Below are 7,645 nucleotides of genomic sequence, written 5' to 3' on the forward strand. Positions count from 1 at the left end.
GTTTTACTTGATATTTATCCAAATTCTAGCTGTAAGGCACCATCTATCGCAAAGCTGCATGGAAAGCAAGCCAGGTAGATGAGAGGAGATGTCTGAGATCCAGCAGAAGGGCTTTGAAACCAAGAAATGGGCTTTTCCAAGGACTTTTTCTTGTCCTGCATTCAGTCAAAAATTTGATCCAGTCAAACAGGACTAATTTGGATCTGCAGCTTGCAATGACAATACAGCACTAGTGGCTGTTCTCCAGTGCAAAAAACAGAGATAAATCTCCCAGTGATTTGCACATTATTTCTTAATCGAACCTGAAGTACAACCAGTGATCTCTGGAATACTTTATCATTCTTTCTTCAGGGACAGAAAGTATTACAGGATGAAGCCTGAGCTCCAACTGTGCAATAAAATAGCTTTGACTTACTGGTAATGAAGGCAGAATTAAGCCCATTCTATCTAGTGGGTGTGAAATTAAGTCGTTTGGTGTGACACTATTGCATTTTCTAGAGAGCATAACAAAAGGCCTTGTTGAGATGGACTATGAAGATACAAATGATCGATAGATGGTTTCTTGAAACCAAATAAACTGGATTTCTGTGTGAGCAATGAGCAGCACATCACAATAGCAACTGAAGTATAGCTTTTATTGGTCCTTGGCTTGAAACTAAACTGTTAATTAATATAATGTGGTGTTAAGAGGTTTGCAGAGTAGAGGTGAACAGAGAATTCTCATTTTAATCATCACATATTTTCCTTCTGCTCTTACCTTTAAGAGTGAACCTTAAATACTTCCTAGCACCTCTCCTTTCTTTTTTTTTTTTTTTTTTGTTTAAATATTTCTATGTGGAATTAGATAAAATAATTTCAGCAGCTCTACATTGGCTACTTCATTTACATGGCAAGTGAATCAGAGTGAGATTGAACTCACCTGAAACTAAAGCCAGATTGTAACAAATCTCTGCTTTTAGAATGAGGTTAAGCTATACTGAGATATGAATTTAAGGATGTTTCCACTCTATTTTCCCCCTAAAATATTGCATTTTTCTATGTCTATACCTTGCTTCAGTGGCAAAACCCATGTAAGAACAAGCAGCATATTGTCTTCATACCAGTTTTTCTTGTAAACTCAGGAAAAAGTGATGTCAAATAGGAAGAAAATCTTTGAGAGAGCCTTGACCAGAATGTGAAATTAACCCATACATAAACACAAAGCTCTGGGAATGAGCTGCTGATGTTGTCTGGGTTGCCTAACTACAAGCTGATATTCCTATCAGAAGGGGAGCAGATAAAGTATTTATAATTGCAGAACTCTTGCCAAAGAGAGCTTTACTCAAATGGTATAAGAACTTCCTCTCTGTTATCAGCTCTCCATTTGATACAATTATGCAGCTGGCTTTCAGAATGATTATGTGTGTGTTCAAATCTGTGTTATTTTCATTTATCTCCTGAATTCCTTCTGAGTTCTAAGTTTTTGAGTTGCAGTGAGGTAATTTTCAAGCTTTCCCTCTCCTTTGCAGAATATAGAAATACTTTTTTCTCTAATGGAATTTGAGATTCTCTATTGTGAATCTACTCAGTAGATAAACCCTTAAAAGAAATAGTAGTATTAATAAGATGATGATTAAGATTTCTGCTCTTTGCAGCTTTTCTTATCCCACAAAATCAACTCCTTTTTAGCTTCAGTTGAGGATCAGTTCACATGGGATTTGCATGCAAGGTAAATTTGGGATTTTCTCCTCACATACCCTGTGGAGGAATGAAATACTTGTGTTGGAAAACACCCAAAACAAATATATGTTCCTGGAAAGACTTCTTTCCTGTATTCTCTTTCTCCTGCCATCAGACAGTGCCATAATCAATTATGAGAAATACGAATAACGTCAGGAGTGAAGTGCATGGCTAACTGAAATGGGAGGCTTGTGGGTGGTCTTCCTTCTGTCCTTACCTGGGGTCTCAGGTGAGGCAGACACACACTCTGGATCTTCACCTGCCTGTGCTTTCAGTGATGGGGGCTGTAGGTTTACCCACAGATGCTCATCTGCAACAGACCAGCAACAGCTCCCCTTAAAATGTGATTTTAAAAATCCACACAATGGATTTGCAAAATAGGAGGGGACAGGAAATTCCATCATTTTTCTCAAAATTCCATATTTCTTCATGTCTGAGAAGTGCTCTGCTGTCCTCCCAAATGCTGTAGTGTTTTCAAACAAGACTTGCTGTAGTACTTGCTGTAATAGAGCAGTCTTCTATGTAAGTGCAGGGAAATCACCTGCACTTGAAGAGAAGCTGTAAGCCATTAGAGCAAGTAAGATTGGTCATCACTGTGTCCAACAACCCTGTTTGAAGAAAAAATATAAAATTTGCATGTGGATTGGTATCTGTGGGATATTTTTGTTGTGTTCTAACAGTCAGTCATGACTCGAATAATTTTCTGCACAGGTATTTCTACCATTTGGACCAATAAGTATCTGTTCCTCAGCCTGTCATACTTAGTTTTGAAATTATATATTATTGCTGACATGCCTGGGAGTATGAGCAGCAGAAGTATTACATTCTATTTAATTATGTGCATACATACAAATTGCACATTTCACCCCAAACCTGGGCATGTATCAGCCATCAGGAAAGGCAAGAAAATTTGTTTATCAAAGACAGCACTGAGGCAAAAGTGCCTGTTAAATTCAATGAGTCACTGACTTTAAAGAGTCTGCTGTGGCTGTGCCTTTCTTTAAACTTGGATATTTTTTAATCATGGATTTATTACTTCATTATGCAGGTGGTCTGAATTACTTGGGCTTTCTGAACAGTGATTAATGCTGAGAGATTTTTGAGACCTGTGATCATAACTTGCACTCTGCAATCACTTTTTTGCCAGAAAGATGACAGAAATTTTGTGCTGAGTTTCTTTGGAGCACATATTGCTCATTTAGCTAGTAATCCAATTATTTTGTATTTAAGAAACAACCCCAAAACCTCCAACTCCTAAGGTACTGTTACATAGAAGGGACATGGGTGTTTGATGGGCTCTGTATTTCCAAGTTACCAGGATGCTCGACCAAGGACACAGAGTGAAGGACTCCTGGATGTTTTGGGGCATGTTGCTAAGGAAACCTGTGTTTCTGATGAAATATGCTGGAAACAGCTGGCTTAGAGAGTGTCTCTCCACTGTCAGTGCTGCCAAAAGGGAAGCAGAAGCCCAAAATAGCTGCTTTAGAATCTTTACATATGTGTGTGTCATGGACCCCTGGTGCCCTCATGCTTGTGAGGGTTTGTGCTCTTTTGTTGGCCAAGGCCACAGCTCACATCCTCACTGGATTTGTGCAAAATCTGTTTACAAAGAGTAAAAAGACCTGTTGTTAACAAAGAGTAAAGTTAAGAAAGAGTAAAAAGACATGTTGAATTTGGAGATAAAAAAGTTTGTAGGATTTAATTTGACCCTTCCACTTAACTCCAGATTAAATAATGGAACGACAAAATGATCTGGACTGAAAGGGAACTTAAAGATCCTTTCATTCTAACCCCTGTGCTGTGGGCAGGGATGTCTTTCACTAGACCACACTTCCAGGGATGAGACACCCACAACTTCTCTGGGCAACCTGTTCCAGTGCCTCACCACCCTCAATGTTTGCCTCAGACTCAAGCATTTGCCTCACACTTAATTTGTTGTGAATATTTCCCCCTGCTCTTGTTTTCTCATGCTGGAAGTGCTGCTCACAGTGTGTGTGTGTAATGTGAAAAACTCTGTTGAAGCTCAGTGAATTCCAACACAGTTTCCTGTGAGAGGATTAGAAGTATAAAGAATCTACTAAAAGTTCTTTGAGGTCTTTAAAGACCATGAATGCATGTGCAAAATGGATGTTCTGAGGGAAACTGCCTTCAATCACACAGGACCTCACAGCACTTATCATCGTGCTATGGCTGAAGTCTTGGGGCTGACATTCTTCTTCTAGAGTTACATAGGAAAGGTGGAAAAATAAGTCATAGCTAAGGTTTGTGTGTGTGTGTGTGTGTGTGTGTGTGTGTAGCAGTAGAATTCTTTCTCTAAAGCAAAAACTGTTTTTTGAGGCAGCATAGCTTCAAATCACAGCAAAGACATTTTATTATAGTACATCTGCGAACAGGACATTGAATGTTTGACATGTTTATTAAAAACCCTGAACATGGCACATTATCCATCTGCTGTGATTACTGTACAGGTAGGCAGCTGGGACTGTGGATGTAAAAATCTGTGGATTCTGTGCAGCCCATCACTGCTGCTGCCAAAAGCCCTCAATAATTTATCTTCATGGTGAGGCTTCTACTGTACTTCAAGGTGTAGTTGGCATTTCCCTCCTTCCTGATTAAAAGGAACTGTTTGATATCTTGGCTGAACCCATTTGGTGAAGTTACTTGTGTTCTATCAGATTTGTTTTGTGTTTTGGAATATAAATTATTGTGAAGATTCATGGCTTGTGAGCTTATTTGTGCAGGGAAGCTGTACCTGTCTTTCAGGACTGGAATTCAGCTGATGGCTTGAATGGTCGAACAAAGTATTTTTCTTTGGTGGACTTTAAGATTGAATGCTCCTGATTTCTAGAAATACTAAATTTCAGAATAGAAGTGCTCACTAGAAGTAATGGTTGCCTTGGCCTGTCCAGTGTTGATTCCACAAAATGTGGATAAAAGCTGAATTCACCCTGTCCCATTTCCTGCTTTATTCTGTCACACCAGATGTTTTTGGTTGGTTTATTGACTTCAGAATTTTTAGTGAAGCTCAACCCAGAACTGGAAGTGTTACATCTCAAAGGCTTTTTCTATAGTTTAGGGTTTGTTTGTGTTAAGTACTGTGTTGTTATCCTCTTACTGTGCACTAGAACTCTTTGTTGAAGTAGCAAACTAACATTGCACAAGACCTTTGCAATTGTCTTAACACCCATTGCATCCAACTGGTGTTATTCAATGCCAAAAATTCAAGGGAAAAAAATCCAAAAATTCTCAGGTTTTATGTAGCTACAGCTACAGAAGTAAAAGGTAAAAGCTGCAAGAAGATTAATGAGATTACTTATTTAGTAGTCCAGAAAGCAAAAAGTATTCCTCAGACTATCATCCATCATTTCTGTTGCCTCAGGCAAAAAGGATGCTTCAAGCTTGCTTCTAATTTTACTGAGTATATTCAGTTTCCTGTGTAGCTTAAGATCATTACTAGTTTCATTAATTCAAAATGACTAAATGTGACTAAAAAGTAAAAATCATAAAAAATTAAAACTTTGTTTTCAGCTATGGGATTGCATCTCATAGCAGTTGAACTGTCACTCAATTTTTCTGGGCTTTTTTTGGTCTTGTTCATATGCAGCTATGAAGAAAGTTGATATTTTCTTCTAATTTATATCTGCAACTTTTTTATTACCTGCAAATATTGTTACTTTTTCTTTGATCTTTCCTAGAGAAAAAGTGTTCTCCTATGATTTTCTTAATCAATATTTATTTTCATTCTTTCTTCTTTTCTGTAATTACATTCTGTAAAAAGTGAAAATATTGAAAGCAAAGTTAGGCTAAATCATAGTATCCCATGCTGCTGGTCCACAGGAGTCTTAGTTTCATATTTCTATTGGTTACAAGGCAGTAAATTAGATAGATGCTCTTTGTCACACCCAATTTTGCAGGTGAGATCCCAAGACAGTCATGGCAGTGTTGAGTAATTGCAGTCAGCGTCGTGGGAAAATGCACTGGGAGAGTCAAGTGGAGAGCAGGGTGTGAATCACACACACGAGTTTTCCATCTCAAACCCAACCCACAGCCTGTTACAGCAGAGTAATGGAACCAAAGAGTGAAATGTTTGCTCTGGGTAGTTTTTATTTGTTGTCGTTGGTTTTTTTTCACTCTCACACAAAAGTTCTGCATGCCAACAGTCATGGCTTGATAATTGTCTCCCTTAGCTGCCACAATACTAGTCTTTATTAAAATACTACATCAAACTTGACAGTCCTCCATTAAAGCAGAATCTTCATTTTTTCAGAAATCCTTATAAAGTTGTCTGCCTTCCCACTAAAAATATCAAATTAAGTTCGTGACATTGCTCTAATCCAATAACAGTTATTATGTGCTCAAATAGGAAAAAAGTGTTTTTACAAGTTAAATAATATAAAGCATTTGTAGATTCTTCCAGTCAATTTGAACTGAAAATTATATTGGTAAGACTCATGTTAGGAAATATGAAAGAATGAAACTACAGTCCTATCCACTGAGCTGCCTAAATATTTACTCACTGTACTTCAAAGAAATTTTTTGTTAGAAATTATGATGGAATGATTTTCACTGCAATCTCCCAAGGGTTTTAACATTAAAAGTAGAGCCTTCATCTCTTTGATGAATTACAGAAAGTGGTCCATTTTATATGTGGAATTCTAATGCCTGTTTTTGTAAAAGTGATGAAAATAAGCTGGATGACACAAAGAGGGAAAAGCTGGGTTGGGAAACTTCCTTTTAGGTATTCAGCCAGACCATATTTCATTTGCTGGTTCTAACATGGTAGTTCAGAATTTATTTCTCTCTGCATAAGGTTTAAGAATTCTACCTACAGCTCTGGATAGCTCTTCATAACAATAGTAATACAATGAATTCCTAGTAGAATTAAAAGATCAGTTTGATAGATACTTATCTTACAAACCTTCCTTTCTGCTCCTTCAGCATGTGGAATGAGACATTTAATACTATTTAATATCAGGCTCCTAAGTGAGGACTTAGACTTTATTTAGAATTCATTCACACCTGATACAGTTAACAAGCTTCCTAGAATAATTGGGAAATTGCTTTTGTGGAATGTATAAAATGATTTAGTGGATGAGCATGTCACAAAAGAGTCTGGCTATAGAAAGCAGCCACTGTTATTGGTGCATATACAAATAATTTACTTCTCTTGGACTTATACTTGGAAAATTCTCCTGATATGGTGTATAAATTTGTGTATGTGTTTATATAGGCTTGTACAAAAAGAAAGACTGATGCATTTTTAAAGGCTGTTGCTGTTTGTGATTTATCCTCTCACTGCCTTTTGGGGACATTCCATGGAGTCCATTGGTGGACTATTTCAAAATGGTCCCTGTATTTAATTCTACACAACAATATAACTTGCTATGTTGTCTCTCCTCATATCCAAGTATCTTTAAATGTTTTGAAAAGGAGGTCTCATTTTTTGGACAGTGCAAGCACTGTGCAGGTGTGATGAGAGATCACAGAATGGGTGGGTGGCACACAGGGTTGGCATCTGTCACGCTCATGGTACACTTTACTCTGTGCTCACCCATTAGATGCAATCTTTTTAAAAATTCACCATGCCCACAAGAAAGAAGCAGCATTATATCACAAAAAAATAATGCCTTAGGTGGAGGAGGATGCTCTTATAACTAAAATAGTGTAGACATTGAATATGTGATATTAATAGTGTTAGGTACAATTTAACTTCTCCTTTAGCAATGAAAATCTTCAGCTTCTCACTAGTTCTGTATAACCATAATTCTGAGGCTATAATGTGCAACGGAGATTATCTAAAATACCTCAATATGAGACCAAAGTCTGACCTGGAGTTAACTGATATTACACAGTCTATCTTCACACTGCTCTAGATGATCTTATCTGGTTCTGGTATCCTCTTCAGGAGTAAGATTGCCACAGAATC

The sequence above is a fragment of the Molothrus aeneus genome, chromosome 10, assembly GCF_037042795.1.
Source record: "Molothrus aeneus isolate 106 chromosome 10, BPBGC_Maene_1.0, whole genome shotgun sequence".
NCBI classification, from domain to species: domain Eukaryota; kingdom Metazoa; phylum Chordata; class Aves; order Passeriformes; family Icteridae; genus Molothrus; species Molothrus aeneus.